Here is a 23,579-nt window from a genome sequence, read left to right as displayed (position 1 = left end):
GGGGGGGAGGGACGAGCGTTAGGAAGACTTCTCAGAAATGTGCCAATTCCCCTTTACCTTAGAGAGCCCAAGCAACTTGGCTGGATTTTGAGGACTTGAATTTTGAACCTGCAGACAGTGAGCCCCCTTTTCTTTTGGTTGTGGAGTCGGACAACCTCCATAAGCATCATCAGGAAGCCAAAACCGTAAGTCAATTGCAGCAGGAGTGTGGAGGGCACTGGGAGAGATTATGCAACTTGAATTACAAGAAATGCATAGAGAAGCAGCATGCTGGTGGGGACAAGCCAGGGAGGTTGCTAGTATCGTTGTATAAAAATGAAACACCCTGACGAACTATCAGAGCAATAAAGGGGGAGAACGGACAAATACTCAACATCCAAACACTGGAGGATATTGGCTTGGCTAAATTAGGAACTGAAGAGAGTGATAACCTAGAGGCTCAATTACGTTGGAAGAACTAGAAGCAGTGATAAAGCAATTACCTACTAGCAAAGCACCGGGAGCAGACCGACTCCCCAGTGAGTTCTACAAAACAAGATGTAAGTGCTCCCCCGGTTACTGGCACTGTTGAATGAAGTGTTAAAAATAGGGATACTGCCGGAATCCCTGAGAGGCAATTATTATTCTGTTTCTCAAACCTAAGCCTAGCATGGACTGCGGGTTGTATAGACCGCTATTGATGCTGAACCAGGACAGCAAGATATTCACGACTGTGCTGGCAAATAGACAGACAAGTTATTCACAAACGCATACATCCTGACCAGACCGGATATGTTCAGCACAGAAGCATATCGGACAATCTCAGAAGGCTCCACCATGTCATTGAGCAGAAAGGGACTTGCACGAAGTTCTAATTATTTCATTAGATGCAGTGAAGGCCTTTGATTCGGTTAAATGGCCCTGGCTGATGGCAGCCCTAAAAGAATATGGAATAGTGCCCGGGTACCTGAAGTGGTTTAAACTACTGTACAGTACGCTACTAGCCAGAGCCAAGAAGGGAGCACTCATTTCAGAGAGGTGGCAACTCAGTAGGGGCACTAGACAGGGATGCCCTTGGTCCCTGATGCAGTTTATCCTTGCACTGGAACCCTTAGCGATATAGCTGAGACAATATGAGGTGGTGGGGATCTACACGAAAGAAGGGCCGCATTTAATATCAATGTATGCTGATGATATGCTGTTATACTTGAAGTAGCCTGAGGAAAACCTGCAATACATCTTAGAAGTAATGGCGCGATTTGCGTTGCTCTCTGGCATTACAGTCAATCCTAAGAAATCATGTATATTCCCCTTGGGAAAATCTACCAGTATTACAAATACATTGGGAGACTAGAACCTTTAGATAGCTAGGGATTGATATTTATCACACGGTAGAGGATGAATACAAACATAAAACAGAGAAGGCAGTGGCAAACATTGAGAATAGCATGAGATTCTCGGTTAAGCTCCCTTTGGCCATGGTAGGAAGGGTGGCACTGTTGAAGATGGTTGTATTGCTGAGGTTATTACACTTTTCTGGGAATATACCATATATGATACCCAAGCGATTCTTAGTTAAACTTCAAAGCATATGTAGAGGGTTCATATAGCACAATACCAGGAATAGAATAGCCCTGTGGAAACTGCAGAACATGTATGATAAGGGGGCATACAATTGCCCAACATTGAGGTTTATTACTTGGCCAGTCAACTACAATGTGTGGCTAAGTGGTTAACGGAGGACTCAACATCGGAGTCTAGATTGTTGGTCTGAATGTGTTCTTTTTTTGGAAGAATGGATATGGCTGCCAATACCAGAGCTAAAAGGGGGCACGAGGATGTTAGAACTGGGATGGAAGATGTGGCACAAGGCTTTCCAGGTCATGGAGAACCTGACCCAGTGTTCTCAGCAAGTGCCGCTAGTGGCATTGACCAGAGTGGCCAAGCAACTGAGGAAGACAATTCGTAAGCATTGGTAACCAGTGGCCATTGCAACGCTGGGAGATGTATGGTAAGATGGGAAGGTAATGGAATTTAACGTACTGGTAGAAGCAACTGGTCTACGCTCAGCAGTATATTACTTAAACCACACTGGTGAGGCGAGTGAAAGAGACATGGTCCAAAACAGTGCAGGAAGGTCAACCGAGCAGGGCCATAGAAACAATTTATGATCTCAGAGGAGGGGGGGGGGGATTTGGGGGCACGAGGTCTCTCGAATGTATGAACTGCTAATGTCCAAGGTGGAAAGAAGGTGACCCAGCTGAGACGGGACTGGGAAGAGGAAGCTGGGGAACCCATGAATGATGGGTTGTGTGTGAGGGTTCAGGAGGTACCACACAAAAGTGTCCAGGAATGCGAGGCTGCATCAGAGGGAGGGGCACCTACATGTGCAGGAACCAAATCAAATCCTTCCTGAGGAAGTAAGTCTCCATAGCACTGCCGCAGGAGACCCACCTCGATGCGGATTGCAGCAACAAAGTGGAGGGGCAATGGGGGTAGGGTGCAAGGCTTCGGAGCAACATATTCCAAATATGCACGGGGTGTGTACACATGGATTAGCAACACCGTACCCTTCCGCTTGCTGACAAAGGAGGCCGACGCAGAGGGGAGGTATCCGATACTCAGGGGAAGCATTGAGCAGTTGGAGGTCTGCATAGTCAACTCCTACCTTCCTAATTGTGGAACTCTGGCGTATTTGAGCGGGCCGAGCTCGAAATTGTCCCCTTACCGCGACTTTTTGCATTGGGGGGAGGGGTGGGGGGGGGTTTAATTGTGTTCGCGAATCCATCCTTGACAGGTCTAGCCCGCCAAAGATGGGAGCGAGGGCCACCCCATCGTCACTCAGTAAAGTAGTAGAGAATCTAGAACTAGCGAAGTGTGGCGAGAGTTCCATCCAGGGAACAGGGAATTTTCCTACTTCTTGGCACCTCATGGGTTATATACCAGAAGAGATCTGTTAATAGATAGGACCTATATCCACCAAATTGAATCAGCAAAATATCTGGGCAGGGCGATATCAAACCATCATTAATCATGGACTGGAAAAGGTGGGGCCCGAGGCCACCCGTACCACTGTGGCGCATGCCAGCATATACCTTGACTGAGCCTTTAAGGAGGGACTCTGAGCAGACTGTCGGAGTATATAGATAGCAATGTGGAGAGATGGGGCACAATCTGGGAGGCACTGAAAGTAGTAGTGAGAGGGGAAGCCATTGCTAGTGCAGGGGGGATGAGACGGTCGCTGAGAAATTACCTAGAGGTAAGCGAGGAAAAGATCAGATGGATGGAAGCCTGTGCCCATAGAACTAGGGAGGCTGAGTTAGATTTAATGGCAGCCAGGGACGGTAGCCACAAAGCCTGGCCTAGACTACAAAGTTCAACTACATAGCGGAAACCAATAGGATACATTCAGAGGGAGACAAACATAGCAGGCTGCTGTCATGGCTGTGTAAGAGGGGACACCCAGAAGCACATGATCACAAAAATCAAAGATGAAACAGGTGCGGTGCAAACATTGCAATCATCAATTAATGACATCTTCAGGAAATCTACTCCAATTGTACAGTCATGAAGCGCCAGTACCCCAAGGCGACATACAGGATATGTTAGAAGAAATAGGCATACCCACACTAAATGCACAACAAGAAATGTTAGAAGGGGAGCCAACGGCGGAAGACATGGGCAAGGGAATAAAATCATTAACTACTTGCAAGACCTCTGGGAGTGACAGGCTAAGCCCCCTCTGACGCCCCCCACTCCCCCCGCAAGTTCTACAAGGTACACAGCTGCAAACTGATCCCAGTCCTGCAGGTGGTCTTTATGGAAGCATAAAAATAAGGTGTTGCCGGATGCCATGAGAGACATTAGTGGTCCCGATACCTAAACCAGGTAAGCCCACAGATGAGTGACTCATACAGGCCCTTAGCAATGCTGAAGTACGATGTTAAAATATTGACAACCATATTGGCCAAACGGCTGTCTAGGGTCATTGGGACTATAGTACACAGGGATCAAAGCAGGTTTATACCAGGACGAAACAGCAATAAACCCTGACGGCTGAAACATCATGGGACAAACGACAAGCTCACATGAGCAGTATGCAATAGTTTCATTAGACGCCATGAAAGCGTTTGATTCTATATACTGGGAATGGTTAATTGCCACATTGAAAGAATTTGGGCTAGGCAAACATTTCATTGGGTGGATTAAAACACTGTATGAAACACTGGTGACTAGTGTAAAAACTGGAACAGTGTCAGCAACCTGGGACATCAAAGGGGTACCAGACAGGGATGCCCACTGTCCCCATATGCTGTATGTCTTGGGCTTAGAGCCAATAGCGATATAACTGATGAAACATTTTCGACGCAGGAAACGGAGTGAGGTGCATCACGTAGTATCCTTATATGCAGACGATGTGCTGCTGTACCCAAGGGAACCGCATCTGAATGTCCCAGTAATCCAAGAATTGCTGGAGAATTTCACACGAGTATCAGGGATCTCCTTCAGCAAAGGGAAATCCTGCTCATTTCCATTGACTGGGATGGTAGGGAAGACGGGAGACCTCCCGGAAGTAGGGCTACGGTGGCAGTTATCATTTAGGTACCTAGGAGTGAATGTCTGGTACACACCTGCACTGATGCACGAAGGTAATACTGAACTGGCGGTAAAGGGGCTCAGGAAGTCCATGAAATTCCGGGCTAAACTCCCACTTTCAGTGATTGGCAGGATCGCCACTATTAAAAGGATAGACCTACCAAGGTTTTTGTATTTCTTCCAAAACGTCCATTATTATATCCCGGCCTCGTTCTTCCACCTATTGGAAAAATTGCTAAAGGAGCTTCTTTGGGGTCTTGTCAGACAGAAGCCATCTCTGTCCACACTCATGCTGCCGTTAAATGCGGGCGGGGCTCAGCTACCAGACCTCGAGAATTACTACTTAGCAGCGCAACTCAGCTTTGTGGCCAAGTGGCTTGCAGATGAAACCACCTCGGAAACAAAGCTGATGAAACAGCTAGTAGCGCCCGCATGCCTAAATTATTATGGGGTTCTGATAGGGTGCCTGGGTGAGTGCCCCGAGTTGAGTGTGCTCTATGCTTGAAGGGCAGATCTCGCTTGGCAAGAGTGTAGCAGTGTGATGCAGTTTACAATCCACTTTGAGATGGGTGATTTAGAGATAGGGTCCCCTTCTCTACCAGCTGCCACTGAAATTAAAAACTGGTTCGTTTTCCTTAGTGGTTTTGTTTTTTCAAGATAATATACGACTGCTCACCTCACATCAAGTGTCTGTGGAGGCTTCTTTCTGCCATGTTAGTTGGGTTCCAAAAAAGGTGGGTAGTTCCATTAATTGGTTCACATGTAACTTTGAAATTAATTTAGGCGCAAACCGTAGATGAGTGCGCAGAACCACCTCATCTTTGTGAATCTTGACAAATTGGTCTTGATCTGAAAGGGCCTGTAGTTCACCAACTCTCCTTATTGATGTGACTGCCACAAGGAAGGTGGTCTTGAGTGCTTTAATGCTGGCCTTATGCATCGGTTCAAAAGGAGGTCCCATAGTCTTGTCAGAACCACATTCCGGTCCCATCCGGGAGCTGGGTTGAAAATAGGGGGGATTAAGACTTAACCTCTTCTATAAAAGCCTGGATTATTTCTACGGTGAAACCTTTTTCTGTGATGTAGTGTAAGATGAAAGTGCCAAGTGGACCTTCAGGGAATTAAAAACCAGAGTCTAGTAACTGAGTCCAGTACATTACAATGTGTCCATGAGCAGGCTATGGGATTGATGTTCTTGGAATTGCACCAATGAAGAAGCGCTTTGTAGCAATGTCTGGTGTTAGGCTTTCTTGCTTCTCCAAGTAGGTCCATGCATGTTTGAGGAAGTTGGAAGTGTCCGAACTCTATGTAAGGCCGCTAAGTTGAGCATTTGAGCATGGATGGAGTGTCCGACCCCCCTGTCCCGAGATTGCATGTTGTACGGGCATGGCAGCTTCATTGCAGGGGAGACTGACATTGCCATCAGATGAGAAACATAGTTGACGGGTACACATAAGGGCCACCAGAATTGTGACTGGTTCCTGGTGCATCGTGTGCAATATCTTGTTGAGTAGGGGGTGCAGCATAAACAAATTTCCCTGACCATGTTATCCAGAGAACGTTCCCCTTGGAGCGGTTCTGCGGGTACCTGGATCGTAATCTGTCATTGTGCATTCTCGAGAGTTGCGCACAAGTCGCTCTCTGGAAAGCCCCAGTCTGCGAAGACGTTGAAGACAATGTGTTTGTGCAATCACCACTCGTACTCTACAGGTAGTGGGAAGTCTCTGCTGAGCAAGTCCGTCAGTTTGGATAGCCCTGGAGAGTGAGTGCCTCCTTGCTTATTCAGGTAATTTATGACCGTGGTGTTGTCCGTGAAGACTAGGAATGTCTTTCCCTGGAGGTGTGTTGGAAAAGCCTTCAGGTCTTCGACTACTGCTAGCAATTCCAACAGGTTTATGTGGTTGGATGCTGCCACTGGGGACCAAACGCTGTGTGCAGTCTGATGGTGGTGAGGGACCGCCCGCCCCGCCACCTCCACACCGTCAGATGCGTCCATGGTGAGTGGTTTCTACTGCAGGGGTGGTGAAGGTCTTCCCTGCAAGAGGTTTTCCCTGGACCACCACTGTAGAGAACGGGGGCTGCCGCGACAACCACTAGATCGTCCCATTGTCTGCTGGCCTGACACCATTAGCTTGAAAGCCACTCTTGCATGGGGCGCATTTGCAAACGTGTGGGACTAGATAAATGCTGGAGGCCATCATCCCCACAGTTGCAAGGCTTTGTCTATGGTCGCCTTGCAATTGGCTACATAGTGAGGGATCTGGAACAGCAGGTTTTGAACGCTCTCAGAGGGGAAGACGAGCCAGTCTTTGGTCTGAATTAAAGCCCCCAGAAATTGCTCAACTTAGCTGGGGTCCAGACTGGACTTCTCGTTGCATGAGAATCCCAGACTGTAGAGGACACCTACCGTCTTCTGGGTATACGATAGGCATTTTCTGTACGAATCCAGTTATTAGCTAGTCTTCGAGGTAAGGATAGACTAATGGACTGCCTGCGCATGTGAGCCGCTACTACTGCCAGTACCTTCGTAAACACCCTTGGGGCTGAGGCAATGCCGAAGGGAAGGAGCGTGAACTGATAGTGCTTGTCCTCTATCATGAACAGGTACTTCTGGATGTTGGTGACAGTATCGAGGTTGCCGGTGGAACTCTATACAATAATCGTGGGCAAATGTCTTGAGCACCCACTGGTCTGAAGTGACTCCCTTCCATGCGTGAAGGAAAGAAGTCATTTGTCCCCCGACTAAGGAGGCATGGGAGGGGACCCGGACTGGCCAGTCGTTTGAGCGGAGGTCGGGAGCCTCTGGAGTTCCTACCCTGCCTTTGCTTCTTCGCCGAGCTCTTTGTTGGCATTGACCTGTGAAAGTTGTGCCCTGTCCGGAGGACCATGGATCACTATGTCCCATATTGGTTGTGGGGGGGAACTTAAGGACGGCCCCCGAAAGCAACAGCAAGTTGTACCTCCTTGCTGTTGATCGTGTCTTGCTGCGATTTTATTCAGCGACTGTCTCATACTCCTCCTTTGCCTTTACTAAGGCATTGTCTACTGCTTTTCCAAACAAATGAGTCCTCCACTAGTATGTTTATAAGGGAGGCCTGTGTCTCAGGCTTAAAGCCTGAATGTTTGAGCCAGGCGTGCCGTTTGAGAAGGATACCCTTGGCCAGCACCTGGCCTGCCCAGTTGTTTCAGCAGCATCCAAGATGTTCAGGATATTTTGGTTGACCCGTCTCCCTTCTGAGACAATTGCCAGCAGGCGTGATTGTGCCGGTTCCAGGAGTTCTTGTAGGCCCTTGTACACATCACTAACTGGCCAGCAGTGTAGTGTTATTGGCAATTCTAGTGGAATATGCCGCTGACTTAGTGATGCGCTGTCCGAGGGCATACAACTTTTTACAGTCCTCGTCTGGTGGTGCCTCTGCCGTAGACAATGGCACTCCAGTGTTAGGGAGAATTCTCATAAACTTGCTAATTCTCTTCATCTTAGAGACCCCCAGCACATTGCTGGATTTTGAGGACTTGCTTTTTTTACCTGGAAAGTGTGAGCCTTTTTTTCTCTCCCCACTCTTTCACGTATTTTGATGCGTTTTACTCGTGTTCTTGGATTATGGAGTTTTAAGATAACTCCATAGGCATCTTCATGTGCGTTACACAGCACCCTAAGTGCAGTGACAGGGATATCTTAGAATTCCCAAAGGTTTAAATACCTTCTCTGGGATAAACTGTTTCCCAGAGAATGTAAGGTTACATTGACTTCACTAGTCTTAAATTCCTAGAACCAGCACACACCATCTTCCTAAGAGTGCTGGAGGGGTGACCTAGTATCCCCCACTGCCCCCCCTCCCACATGTCTAGAAACTCAGGTAGCAGTCAAATGCTACCCTTTCCTATCGAAATGGCTGGTGGCAGTGGTTTTACAACTACCATGATTTTTACCGACCGCGAACACCAGTAGCTAAAAATCGCGGAAGCCATGTTTTTCAAGATGGCGACTTAAGCCCCTTTGTTTAAACAGTTCCCGGTCTTTTTTCGTCATTTCTTTTTGGAAATGTCCTTCTAGAGTTTGTCTCTGCGCGCCAAACTAGGTTTGGTCCCTTTGTTTCTATGCCTTTGGCGGGCTTCAGGACTGAAAACCGCCTCTGGCGCCTGAGTGTCTTTGGTGGGCAGGAAGTGAGGGAGGTGCCCGAAACTCCCTGTGCTTACTCTCCTAGGAGACCCAAATGCACTCTGGCGTGATTGGCTGGCTAACCGTCCAGCAAGGACGGTCACCCTGCTGGGTGACAGCTAGGCTGGAATGAATGGGAGAAAACTGTTTAAAAGGTAAGTCTCTTGGACTGGAAAGCAGAGTCGACCACTGGAACGAAAGAACCGAAGACGAGCTGGAAGAGGACAGCTGCTGCAACTCCTGGACCGTTGGTTTGCCGGTAAAGCTCTGCTGCAGGTCCTAATCGCCAAGTTCATCTCGACAGAAGCCCCTTCAAGGAAGACTTCTTCCTTTGAGTTGCTGGGACCAATCAACTCGGAAGCCATCTGACACCATTCTCAGAGCTGGTTAGGATTAACCAGGGGGAAGGACACCAGCTTGTGTGCTCGACAGCTGCTCGAACCGATTTTGCCAGCTTGCTTGACCAGTCCGCGTGCAGTGCAGGATTTCCCCTGATGTCCTCCCTCGTGTCCCCACAACGGAGGCTCAGGAGCAGTGAGATCTGCAGGAACTGCCAGGAACCAATGTTTTCAGCTGCATCTTTTTCTTCATACTAAGGTACTGTGCCAACCTGATTGAGAGAACTTACCTCTTGCGACGCAAATTTGTGAAACTTTCCCAATTTACAGGCCTAATCAGCTTGTGACTCAACATAGGATTCTTTTTCGTACAAACTACTTCTGAGAACATTGGCAAAGACTTTACCGTTTCCTACAAGAACTGCCGTTTTCTATCCAAGACACTAGCCTATTGACTTTCGACTAGGCCTATTGAACTGAATGGAGTCCTCTAGTGAACTGAAACTATTTGCACTGCCTAAGAAAGTATTTGTGATCCATTCTATTAACTTGTGCCTTTTTACACCCGTTCAAAGTAACTGAAATGCCATTTTGCTCCCATTTCAGGGTTGCCTAATTTACTCAAACCTATTGGTTTGGTATTGAAGTAGATGTGTATAATATTAAGCTGCCTCCTTCTAGTGAATGTTTTCTAAATGATTGTGTAATAAATTAATAAGTGTTTTACCAAGAAACCTTGAGTACAAGTGTCTACTTGAACCACTGCGATTGTAAGACCTCTGTGCAACATCCTTGTACTGCTCACAGTCCCTCTTGAGATAAGCCTGGCTGGTCAGCTCGCTACCACAAACTATAGTACAGACGTATACCAAAGGGTGGTTTTTGCTTATACCTGCATCCCTAATTCTATGTGGTGGTCCCAGAGAATACTGCAGGCAATTCTGCCTAACATCCAGCTCTCTTCATGGTAGTAGTGACTACCAGGGAGTCTTGAGTGGCATGCCCCCAGATATACAGCGCGTCAGTAGGGGAGGGGAAGAAAAAGCTTTTCCACTCGAGGATTGACAGCTCTTGTAAGAGATGGGGACAACAAAGAGGGAGCAAGGCGCTGCTTGATAAAGTTAAGTAGTGGGATCCCCTGACTTGTTGGGGGGAGGGGGGTTCTATTTTAGGATGTTTTCCAGAAAATGTGTCCTATACTGCCTTGTGACATTTTGAAAATGTTCTGCAGCCCTCTTTAGGATTGTGTTGAAGGCCATTTGATAGTCAATGGGTAAGGCTTGCCTCTGAGGAGGCGAGGGAGAGTCGAAACAAAGGGCATCTGGATCTGGTGTAGTGGGGGAAGGGGGGGCCTTGGTGCCTTCTCTACCAGCTGCTGTCGACCCCAGTCTGGGCAAAGGTCTGGTGTCTCCTCAAAAGGATTTTCTTTCCGACCATAGGGGTCTCAGATTTCTGAGAATTCTAAAACTTCTTCCTGGGGAAATGGACTGGAAAGTCTTTGTACTTTTGAAACAGTAGAGCAGGAGGAGTCCTCCCTAGGTCTTTTTGGGGGTAGTACATTTCTTCTTGATGTTCCACTTGTCGCGAGCGTCAAGTTCATTTCAGCGCTCAGAACTCGCTGAGCGTTAGAGGTTGAGGGTCTGTTTAATTCTTTTTCCCTTTCCATCTGCTGCTGAGAGACGGGCGCGCGTTTGTTTTCTTGCATTTCAATATCAGCTAGATGTGTGCGGTGTGAGCGTCCTAAGCTATGCTGAAAAGTAGGAGTTTAATTTTATGGTTACAGTCGGCGCCCATTTTAGGGGCTTCAAAGCAAATGATATGTTTCATGACAATTCCGACAGGAGAGGTTTTGTCTTACGTACCGCCTCATTTCTAATTGCCAACTAACAAGTGAAATAGGGTTTTGTTAAGCACGTTGGGATTTTGTTCAGCCATTGGGCTCTAAAAGACTTTTTGAACAGCATCTGACCCCAGAGACTGCAGTGACATTTCTGATTCAGTGGAGACCGGAACACTGGTACACTGCCGAACTGTATAATACAGATCCTTTGTCTGAATAAATGCATTACAAATAACTCTTGCAACTAAATGTAAATTCAGTTTCCCGGCAATATTAATAGGAGTGCATACAGTTTATTCTGTGGTAGAAGAGTCCTGTAACTGCTTGTTCGACCAGGAAGAGAAGATTTAAATTCAAGTAAACTGTTAGAGAGCAAAATGAATGCAATTTAGAATCTGAAACTCAGCTGGGATCCTTAATTATTAGAAGTTCTGAAAACTTAGGGTATTCACTAGTAACAGAGTTAACAGAAGACATCTCTTCCTCGGGGTTCTTGCAGAGGAATTACAGTCATATTGGGCACATGAGTAAAGTAGAAAAGATATTCATGAAGTACAGGAAATGTGATATCCGTTATAACTTTCGCTTACCTCCTTTCTGCTGCAGATTCTCCTAAGGGTGCTGAATGAGTCTGTTCTTTTGTTTTATCCACTTTCCCCCTTTCCCCAGGGATGTTGCTTGCTCAGCTATAATTAAGGTAGTTGAGTGTTACACGTCCGAGAGCGTGTCAGGGTTCAGCAGATCTTGGGTCAAGACTCAGAGCGACACTTGGTCAGTCCTTCATGGGAGTCCGTAGGATCTTCCTGGAGCTCGGGTCCAACTTAGAGGACACTCAATTCTGGTGTTCCTCTCCCTGGCAATCTGTTCCTGCAGCAGCAATGGAAGTACAGCCAGCTCTGAGAGGATTGTTAGGCAGAGTCTGTATGCAGGTCCCTTTGGGTGTACTACAACCACCCTGACTTCCTGGCAATAGCGACCCAACCATTGGTATAAGCCTTTAGTACACAGGTTGGTAGCGTGTTGAGCAGCCAGGCTCATCTCAAGAGGGGTCAATGGGAGCTGTAGGGGAGTTAGAGATTCACAGTGACAAGTATTCAAATAAACTCTTACATACAAGGTTTCCTGAATAAACAATGTACCAGTCAGTTATAGTAAGCCTTCAGAAGGGAGCAATGTAAAACCACACACAAAAACACTCCAGAAATACACACTTATCTAAATCAGCAAATACCCATTTGGGATGACACAGGCACTACCGACACCCTCAGGTGACTTCAATAGCTAGGGTGCGGTTGGCAATAATATATCACTGTTGCATTTTGAATATTATTGGGAGTAGTGTCAAAGAGCAGAGAGTTCAGAATAAAACAGGTATTCACACAGTTATTCTTAAGTAGGTAAATACTTTCAAAACAACTCCCCCAATGCAAAGTTAGTTAACACTTTCCTGGAAGGAAGGCAAAACGCAAGCAGAAGAAAGAAGTCATTCAGGGAGCCAGGCCAGCCAATGTTAAGTTAGCAAAAAGTCAAGGTGAACTGAAGCCTTTCTTGCAGTCTTTTCCAAGGTTTAAAAAGTCTTGGTAGAATAGAAGCAATCAAAGTAGGGCCACAAGCTGATTAGGCATGTGAACTAAAGTAGCAGCAAGCCACTCTAGACATGCAACCAAGCAAGTCTGAGGACAAGTGGTTACACAACAAGAGGTAAGTTCTTAGACTTTACAGTACCTTTAGTTTGAAGAAAAAGTGCAGCAGATGACTTTTGTTCCTGTGCAGCCCTGCAGATCTCGCTGTTCAAGGGCCTCAGTTGTGGGGACAAGAGGGAGTACTTCTTGGGACGCCTGCACTGCAATGGGACGTCACCGCTCTCTACCGGCAAACTTCAAACAAGTGGCTGTTCGGTGTTTCAGCTCCTCGCGTCTACCACAAATAGCAACACTGCGGTTCCTGGCTTTCAAAATGGCCTTTCCTTGCTTTTGGGGTCCTGCACTCTGTTGAGGGGGCTCAGGCTCAGTCAGTCTTGCTTCCTGGGAGTCTGGAGGATCTTCCTGGTGCTCTTGGCCAGCTTAAACAATGCACACAAACTTGTGTTCCTCTCCCTGGCTATTCAGTGTCCAGCAGCAACTCTGGAAATTCAACCAGCTCAGAGAGGATGTCCAGGTGGCTTCCTTTGGAGTTGATTGGTCCCACCAACTCAAGGGGAGAAGTAGTGCTTACAGGGGCTTCTCTGTTGATACGAGGTTGGAGTTTCAGCAGAGCTTCACAGGCAAACCGACGGTCCAGGAGTTGCAGCAGGCGTCCTCTTCAAGTTCTTCTTCGGTTCCTTCGTTCAGTGGTCGACTGCCTTCCAAGCCCAAAAGCCTCGCCTTTTATGCAGCTTGCTCCCATTCATTCCAGCCTAGCTGTCAGTCACCCAGCAGGGTGGCCGTCCTTGCCGGACAGTCAACCGGCCTATCACCACAGAATGCATTTGTGTCTCCTATGAGACTAAGCACAGGGCGTATTGGGCACCTCCCTCACTTCTTGCCCCCACCAGACACTGGATCCAGAGGCAGGCTTTACTTTTGAATTCCACCAAAGGCAAAGTGAAAAAAGGGACCAAACCTGGTTTGGCACGCAGTGTAAATCGAGGACTTTTCCACAAAGAAATGGCGAAAAAAGACGACCAGTGCCATTTTAATGACACCCATGGGTGCTTTTGCAGCTGCGAACGCAGCCCATGGTAAATTCACACCACAGTAGTTAAAAGTAAACCACTGCCACCGGCCATTCAGTGAGGAAAGGGTGACAAAAATGTTACATGAGAAGCTAGACACAGGGGATACTAAGTCACCCCTCCAGCACCCTATTGTACGATAGTGTGTGCTGGGTCTAGAAAGTTACAAAATGTAAGTAAAGTCAATTTCACTTCACCAAGAGAAGGTATTTAAATCTAAGACTTCCCAGTGCCACTGTACTAAAGGTGCTGTGCGTCAAAATATAAAGATGCCTATGGAGTTTGTCAGACTCCAAAGTCAAAAGAAAAAAAAGTCTGCCCCACCGATGCTACGAACTTGGCAGCTGTCTTGGCACAGAGTGCTCCATCATTCCGCTTTGTGCACAATCCTCCTAGGCGGTTATAAACACCATGCAAGGTAATTCATACAGTAAATTCTATATTTTTTCTCTCAAAGTTGTGTTTATTCAAATATATGAAAATTCTCAATTTTAAAATAGTTTTACTTGACAATCACATGAGAAGCATTGGAATTATTTTTCTGCTAAAGAGCAGCCAAAAGAAGAGGGAGGGGTCCCAGGCACGGTATGACACATGGAGGAGTGCATTACAATTGGTCAGGGTACTCAGAACTACCAGAGCGAAAGGATAGCTTTTCCCCTTTGGTTTTTCTCATAGTTTCTACATATGTTTGAATTTTAAAAAAAAGCACACATAACAAATGTATACATTTTGAAGAGCTGCTGGAGAGTGGCAAATAAAGAAGAAGAGAAGCAGAATACTTGCCTCCGGTCTTGCCATAGAATCAGCAAGCAAGAGAGTTGGGGCAGGGCAGAACCTAAATAATCCCTGCAAAAAAGGATTGGCTCAAAGCCAGACAATCACAGAAAGGGGCTGGTACAGAGGGTTGGATGACCAACAATACTGTTTGGTCACTGGGGATGCCCCTTCAACAAAGCCATGACGCAGGAAGAGGGGGCTAATCCAGGGGCCTATAGTAGCCTTCACAGTTCGGACCAATATGTAGGCTGCCTCGATGGGCTGAAAGCCCACATGGTCAGAACAGCCATATTGCGTCTACCTAATCACTGAGACATAGCCGCCCTAGAACCCAAAACTGCAGCAAAATTGATTGCACCCTTGGTGAAGCCAACATTAAAAATGGTTACCACCAACCTATTCCCTAAAAACGAATTTACAGAGACAATCATTAAGGCATGTGACCCTGGTACCAGCCACATTATGGGCAACTCCAAACCATATACCTTGAATAAGGTCTAAAGGGACGTGACAGCAGGGGAGGCATCAGGAGAAGTCCCCCTGGCAACCAAAAAGATCAATGAACCAAAGAAAGACGGAAGGGGAGCAGAAAAGGTTTAGGTGGGCAAAAAGTGGCCCTGGAATCTGCAAATAAAGGAATTGTGGCTTAACAGTAGCACATAAGGTTCCTCGAGATGTGATTTTTAAGCATCCTTTTGTTGCGAAGGGTGTCATCACCTATAATGCAGCTTCCACCACCCTGCTCCACAAAACCAATTTGGTTTTTACCAGGGGTGCAAGTAGATTTCCAGCAGAATTAGACCAATGTGCATTTTTGGTAGTGGTTTGTGTACTAATGTATTTTATGTTCAAGTGCCATTTATTTATTCTTTCATTTACATATCACTAAACCCAGGGGCATCATGGCGCTTTCACATGAGCATAGTAATACTTGGCACAGGTGGCATCGTTAAACATAGTTGCTCTAAGTTAAGAGCCAGGTTTTTAGTCTTTTGTGGAAAGAACAGTACGATTTATCTGCTCCAAGAGGGGGTGGGGGGAAAGTATTACACAGTGTTTTTGCAGTGACCGGGAAACTAGAGCCTCTGGCTTTGGTCATTTCTGGTCGGTCTAGATAATTGAGCCCTGGTGAACCTCTGTACGAGGTATTGGGGGTGGGAGAGACTGTCTTGGAGAGGCATTTGCAGGTGATGGTTCGTGTTTTGAATTTGATCTATTCTTTTTTTTTTTTTTAAACTTTCTTTATTGATGGTCACAAAGGTACACCGGCACCACACCTCGTACAAGCTTGCATAAATGACAAGGAGTGCATTTAACCATAGTTCCATATATACTGTTACAATGGCATGTCATCATTCTCAATCATATTACATAAATAGACCCTGAAGGGGCCCCATATGTCTTTGGGCCTGCACGCTGTAGGTTGGGTCATAACAAATTGTTCCTCTGTCTCATTCACATGTGTTAATTCTTTCAAAAAATAATTCATACTGGGCGGGGCGGGGCTCTTCCATTTCTGGAGTATGCATTCCTTGGCCATGGCACAAATAAGATTGAATAATCTTCGATTTTTTTCGGAACATTTGCCAATGTCGCCAAATAAGTATTTCTGAGGAGTCATAACCGGGGAAACTTGTGTTATTTCTTCCAGCAATTCCGCCACTTCTCTCCAGAACCCCGCCACCACCGGACATTTCCAGTACATATGAAAGGCGTCAGCCTGGGGTGTATCGCATTTAGGGCAGGAGTCGGAAGCACCCGGAACAAACCTAGCCACCTTGGCGGGTGTATAATGTAACCTGTTTAGAATCTTGAATTGAATCAATCGCAAACCAGAGTTAAGTGAGATGTTTTTAGTAAGCATGCAATACCTTGCCCATTTGTCCTCCTCTATTGGTGTCTGCAGGTCCGCCTCCCACCTCTCCCTGACGTGGTTCAGTGTAGGGGTGTGGGCCTGAACCATGGTGTATAACCTGGAGATCCCCAATCCTTTAGCAGCTGTTATTAACTGTATACACGGATGAGCCACCGGTTCATCCGGGAACGTCGGCCATCGCTTAATAAATGCAGACCTCATACGGTAGTATTGGAGGGTTTTAAGTGGTCCACTTCCCAGTGCATTCAAGAACAACCTCAGATCCGCAAACTTCCCTTCCACAAACATATCGCCCACCTTCATTTCCCCACTTGGGTCCCACGATTCCTGTATGCCAGTGTCATGAGTGGGAGGCAAGCCCGGAAAGTTCCAAAGAGGGACCTCCGGGTTGTAGGGTGTCTCAATCTTTAACCTTTTAAATATTGCCTCCCATGCTCTTACAGTGCAGCTCACAGGGTTGTAATCACAAGTGTCTCTATACTTTGTGTCAAAAATGACAGATTGTATATTTGTGGGGTGTGTAGTACGCTCCTCAATCCATGCGTGTCGTGTGTTTTCTGGGGGCTCGTACCAGTGTTTTGCAAACTGTGCCTGGGAGACATAGTAATAAAGCTCGAAGTCGGGGCCGCTATGCCACCCATGGAATACGGCTCTGTCATTTTTTCCCAGCTTATTCTGGCCGTTTTACCGCCCCAGAGAAATGTGACCGCTATAGATCGGAGTTTGGTGAAAAAGACTCTACCCGGCCATATGGGGATGTTGACAAAGAGGTACAGCAGCTTGGGAAGGATCACCATTTTAAGGACCGCGACTCTCCCTGCCAGCGATAGCGGGAGGCGCCCCCAAATCTGGAGTTTCGTGCATATGTCACGTAGTGCAATCTCATGATTGTCGGAGTACAGCGTGTGTTTGTCTCTAGATACTAGAACCCCTAAGTATCTGATGCGGTGTTCCGACCATTTAAGCCCTCCCGTGGTGGGGGGCCGCCCGGTGGCCGGGGTGAGTGGAAAGATCTCAGACTTGGTCTTGTTTATGGTGTACCCGGAGTATGCTGCGAATTCATTTATCTCTTCCATTATGGGTGTTATGAATGGGCAAGGAGACGTTCCTCTTGCAGATGTGTTGTGCTCTCGTCCTTCTTTGTGCCATTTTGTTTCTGGGCCTTCATTTGTCTAAGGAAACCAAGAGGCAGGCCTAAAATGACTATTGTGCGCATATGGACACAACCTACCCATGCACCCTCTATAGTGGTTTAAACTGGTCTAGACCTGTTATTGTACCTGGACAGGCCACTGCACTTCCTGTGGACCAAGAGTTGGCAGTTTCTGTGGCCAACTAAATTGTCTGACATCAAAGCCTTGGTTTGAATGCCCTTGTGTGACTGGCAAGCTGGCTTAGGCCAGCCCATGTGTGTTAATGACTAAGGGAGACCATGATCCTAGACAAATCTAATTTTTGGGAGACGCAAACTTATCGGCTGGAGAAATTTGCCATTGTTGGACTGTCACTGCATTTTTAGGCCCAGATCTGTCATACCGTCTAGACCGGGCCTTTCCTAAGCCCTCATCCTCCCACTGGTCTTCTATGTTGACTGGGCTAGGCTTCCCCATGCTAGATTCCCCACAACACCCCTGTCACTTGGAAAGGTATTGGGACCCCACCTAATCGATTAGTCCTCCCATCCCGGGTCACCCCCACTAGTCTGTGCTTACTTCATCGAATCAGTTACCTCCTTGATCAGGTGAACCAAACCTCCTGCCCCTATCCTGGCTGCTACTTTAGCTTCAGGCTAGTGCATCCCGCACTAAAGGAAGAGCCATTCTTTGATCACCCGGGCAGTTGCTGGTCCATGGATAGAGGGCCAAGTTTTTTACTCCTTTCAAACACCAGAGAGACAAGAGGAAATATTTAAAATGGACCACTTGTGAACAGCCCTCTAAAAAAACAGTACAATATAATGTATTCACAGGGTTACTTGCTTCCCCAAAGAACATTTGTGTCTATCCATTTTGTATGTATTAATATTGATTAAATCACATACGATTCAAATTTGTATAAAGAATAGCAATTTGTTTATTCTTTGTATAAAGTATTTCAATAAAAGTATCAACATCTACCGTTATATAGATTGTAAATGTATGTTTTAGAATTGTGTATAAACAATTTAACACCATTCTATTGTACATTAACAATATTTTGTGGTACCCAAATTTATCAACAATTCTTTGTCACTAGAATCAATTTTCAAATAGGGATCTGTTGATAGCTGCCTTCTCCCATTCAGGGAGCACACCCCAGTCCATACAATTTTATACTACCCGTGCTACCATCACTCAATTCCATCTCTCATACAACACTCCTACAATACCCAACATGTTTCTTTCCTTTATCGTGTCACACTTTGCCAGGAAATTCTTCAGGGGTCTGTACCACATTAATTCACAATGTACACTTGTCTTTTCTTGGATTTGTTGAGGGTTTAACTTCTAATGACCTCCCTTTAATCCTCTTCGGGCAAGATCACTGAGTGGAAGTCTTAAATCTGTAACTCAAACTCGTATTCTTAATCTAGCCTTTTAGTGATTTCGCTACAGCTCCAAAACGATGTTATGGGCAGTCTCTTCACAATCTGTACATCCACGGTCACTGCCCCTAGTTCCTAGGCCCCAAAGTGTAGTTTATTGTCACTCTTGGTTTTCCGGGCTTCTCAGCGCCCGGTGGCTCAATTTTTTTTTTTTTTTATAAATCTTTTTTTATTGGTTTATCGAACAAAGAACAAGAGAAAAAAGAGACGGTAGCACATTCAACGTGAGTACACAAAAGACATTAGGAGATCAAACACTGAGGTCATAGTAAATAGCAGTGCATAACATAACTCTAGTCTTCTGTGTGGTACTGCAGGGAGGGTGGGGGTCGAGAATCTGCACCGCCCGCCCAGCGGCCACGTGAGGCGTCGCCGCTGGCCCTTGTTATGGCCTTAACTTTTATGTTCCCCATTTTCCCCATATTTTCTGAAATTTACGGGGGGAACCCCTTGCATTGTAAATTCGCCTCTCCAGGGAGGCGCATCTGTCCATTTCATTGGACCATCTGTCAATGGTTATCCTGTCCCCCGAGCCCCATGTGGCTGCCGTGAGTCTCTTTCCCGCACCAAGTGCCACTCCTAGAAATATTCTTTCGTGTTTATTGAGGTCCGTTTCGCCTCCTATACCTAGCAGGATAAGTTTAGGGTCTCTCGGGATTGTGGTGCCCAGTATTCCGGAGAGGCGGAGTAAACACGTGGTCCAGAACTCCTGTAGCACCCCGCATTCCCACAACATGTGGTAGAAGGTACCCTCTGTTCTTTTGCATCGGGTGCATTCTGCGTTGTCGTCCCTCCCCCAAGTGGCCATTTGCGTTCTGGAATAGTAAGACCTGTGTAGGATTCGGAGCTGAATCAGCCGGAGTTTGGCGTCGATCCCAATTTCCCGTGGGGACATCAGGGCTTCCACCCACTCTTCTGTCTCCAGTCGCCCTAGGTCCTGTTCCCATTTATCCCTGAGGTTGATGAGCTCCCCGGATCCAAAGGAGTTAATTGCCTGATAGAGGGTAGAGGTTACCTTATGTGGGATACTTTGTGGGAGTATGTTTGTTTCCAAGGGAGAGCAGGCAGGTATATCGGCCAGGTTCGGGAATTGGGTATTTATAGCGTGCGTAAGTTGGAGGTATCTAAAGCGGTCCATGGGTAACAGCCCGTGTCTCGTCTGTAGGGTTTCAAAGTCGATCAGTCGCCCCTCCTGGACAATATCCGCCAGTGTGGAGATTCCTTTCCTCTCCCAGGATTCAAAATGGCCCATTTTTTGTATTTCGGGGAGGTGTGCATTACGCCAGAGGGGTTGGATCAGGGTTGGTCTGTCTTCCCAGCCTAAGTATCTATGTATCTCCCTCCAGACTCGCTTTATGTGGCGGGACCCGGTCGGTGCCTCTTTTAGGTTCCTAGGGCTATCGTATAGGATATGCAGAGGGGAGGGAGGGCCAATGTCTCGTGTCTCTACTCGGATGTGTGGCAGCAGCGGGTCTCCGTGTAGCCATTCATTCGCCACCCCCGCTTGTGCCGCCCAGTAGTATGTGCGGATGTTGGGCAGTCCTATACCCCCTTCCCACACAGAGCGGTAGAGCGTTTTTAGGGCAATGCGTGGCTGTTTCCCTCCCCAGAGAAGTGTGCGGAGGGTCCGGTTGATATCTGCGAATATTGTGGCCGGGATGGGGAGCGGAGCATTTTGGAGGATGTACAGAAATCTCGGGAGTGCCAGCATCTTGAAGAGTGCCGCCCTCCCGAGTAATGAAAGTGGGAGGGAGCGCCAGTGGGCGACATCGTTCTCTAGTTTTTCCATTATCGGGTGCAGGTTCAGTTTGGGGAAGTCCTCCTGTGTCCTACTAATTCTTATGCCTAGGTAGGTGAAGCCCAGAATGGAAACGGAGTAAGGACAGGGATCTGGGATCGCGTCCTCTCCTCCCTGTACCGGGAAGTAGATTGTTTTCTGTGTGTTGACCCGAAGCCCCATGAAGTGCTGGTATTCCTCCAGGGTTCTGGTCACTATCGGGCAGGAGATTATTGGGTTACTCAAATATATCAAAAGGTCATCCGCATATAGCGAAACCCGTTCCTCCCCGCCCCGTGGCCAGGCGAACCCTGTCCAATGTGTATCGTTTCTCAGCCGGATTGCCAAAGGCTCAATGGCGAGGATAAACAGCAGGGGGGAGAAGGGGCATCCCTGCCTGGTCCCCCTACTCAGCGGGAATGTGGCGGATGATTTCCCATTGACTCTTACAGAGGCCTCGGGAAGGGAATAAAGGAGCTTAACCCAGGACATAAAGTATTGTCCAAAGCCCATGCGTTCCATTATGGCCCATAGGGCTTCCCATCCTACCGTGTCGAAAGCCTTCTCAAAGTCCACCGCCAGGAGGGCCAGCGGGGCCGGGATCTCGTCCGCCCGATCAAGAGCAATCTGGACCCTGCGGAGATTCATTCGTGTGGACTTACCGGGCATAAATCCACACTGGTCCGGGTGGATTAGAGACCCCATCACCCCCAGCAGTCTGCCGGCGAGGACTCTGGCTAGTATTTTGGCCTCCCCATTTATTAAAGAGATAGGCCTGTAGGAGGCGCAGTGCTCCGGAGGTTTTCCTGCTTTGGGGATCACCACTATTGTCGTTTTTCGGAGGTCGGGGGGGAGGGTGCCCTGTTCTCTACTCTGGAGGAACATAGTGTGCATATGTTTCGTTGTGGTTACACTCAGCTTTTTCCATAGTTCTACCGGGAACCCGTTGGGGCCGGGGGTCTTCCCGGTTTGTAGTTGAGAGAGGGCTTCCCCTACCTCGTCTTCGGTGATGGCTGTGTCTAACTGTGCTATCTGGGATTCAGAAAGGCGGGGGATCGTGATCGCGTCCAGAAAGTTTGGGATGTTTAATGGGGGTTCTCGTATTTGCGGGGAGTATAGTTCTCTGTAGTAGTTTGCAAATTCCCCGGCAATCTCCGCGTCCCCCATCAGTAAGTCCCCGTCCGGGGTTTGGATGGCCCGTACTTGCCCTTTACTCTGCTCTCTACGCTCCAGCCAGGCTAATGTTTTGGTGGCTTTGTCTCCCCTCTCGTATATCTGGCTCCGGACCAACCAGTGGGCGGTTCGGGGCGTTGTCTAAGGCCCTGTCCTTCAGGATTGTTTGGGCTGTCACCAACGCCTCATGTGCCTCCTGGGTTCCCTCTTCGAGGAGTTGCTCCTCTCGCCTAGTTACCTGGGCCTCCGCTTCGGAGATTGCCTCAGTGTGCTGTTTGCGGTGAGCTGCCACCAAGGAGATTGCTTCCCCCCTTAGGACGGTCTTGTATGCTTCCCACCTTATTATTGGGCAGTCCACCGCCTCCTCATTCAGGTCGAAGTATTCCGATGTTTTATTTGCAAGCCCCTCTAGTATTTCGGGTATCCCTAAATAGTAGGTGTTCAGGCGCCAGGTGGGTTCCTGTTTTGTTGTCAGACCCTTGAGCTTCACCAACAGGGGAGAGTGGTCAGAGATCCCTCTCGCCAGGAGTTCTGCAGATAATAGTCGGTGGGCCATGTTCATGGGGGTGAGGATATAATCGAGTCTGGATAGGGACCGGTGTGCGTTGGAATAGAACGAGTAGCCCCGATCCGTGGGGTGGGCTGCCCTCCATGTGTCAGATAGCCCCATAGCTTCTGCAAAGGTGCGGAGTTTGGTCGGGGTTTCTACTGCTCTGCTGCCCACGTGTGTTCTGTCCCAGGCTGTCTCCATGACCTCATTGAAATCTCCCCCTATTGCCCATGAGTCCGCCCGCTCTTCTAGTATCATATCTTGGAGCTCAGCAAGGAGTTCCGCTGTAAGCGTGGGGGGTGCATACACTGCCACGAGGCCCCACGTCTCCCCCCGTAGTTCCCCCAGTACCATCACAAACCTGCCCCGAGGGTCTGCTTTGACTTTCTTTGTGATAAACGGGAATCTTTTATGTATGAGGATCATGACTCCCCTAGAACCTCTGGAAAACCCGGCGAGGTATGTGTGTGGGTAGTTTGTTTTTCTAAAGAGCCCACTGTTGGTACCGATCAGGTGGGTTTCTGTTATGAATGCAATGTCTGGGGAATGGCGGTTGAGGTATTGAAGTACCAGTCTACGCTTTATGCCCGACCCCAAGCCGTTCACGTTCCAGGTCAACATAGATATTTGTCTCTTATGTGTTATATCGGCGTGGGTCTTGGTTCGGGGTTATATGGAAGGATGCAGTGCGTTTCCTGTGTTTCTATTTTGTCGGTCGTTTTGAGGCATGACTGACATCCGAGCCCTCCTTCCGTTCTCATTTGATGTTCAATTTTGTGTACTACATGTGCAAATTCTGAAACTCTAACCAGTGAATCGTAGGCCATGTCCGTGTAGATGGGTGTATGCTGGTCAGTGGGGGGGACGTTTCGGTCCCTCTCATATCTTATGCAAGGATTTCTCTGAGTATCTGTTTTGCTGACCATTACTGCTGGTATTTGTGACAAGAGGCCTTTCCCTTCCTTCACCAAGAAAACCCCCAAACTCCCCCCACCCTGCACTTCCCCCCAACCAGAAGTACCTGTTCCCCTAACCATTCAAACTGCTAAGGGGGCAAGGGCCCCAACTCGGCGGCGGGGGGAGGGGTCAGAAGGACCCTACCCCGCAACTCGTGTGGTTCAAGGTGACCACTGAACGTAACGAAGAACAGTGAAGAGTCCCCCGCGGGGGGCGTAGAGGTGTTAGTTGTCCACTTTCCCCACAGCCCCTCC

General features: G+C 47.8%; 1 protein-coding gene across 3 annotated transcripts in view; it reads right to left on the bottom strand.

Annotated features, from left to right (window-relative positions):
* Positions 1 to 23,579, bottom strand: part of LSM14B (LSM family member 14B) — a 321,849-nt gene that overhangs the window by 152,064 nt on the left and 146,206 nt on the right. The window lies entirely within an intron of this gene.

The sequence above is a fragment of the Ambystoma mexicanum genome, chromosome 3p (assembly GCF_040938575.1).
Source record: "Ambystoma mexicanum isolate Mex_15411 chromosome 3p, UKY_AmexF1_1, whole genome shotgun sequence".
NCBI classification, from domain to species: Eukaryota; Metazoa; Chordata; class Amphibia; order Caudata; family Ambystomatidae; genus Ambystoma; species Ambystoma mexicanum.
The sequence above is the reverse complement of the archived record's forward strand: the minus strand, read 5'-3'. Positions and strand labels throughout refer to the sequence as shown.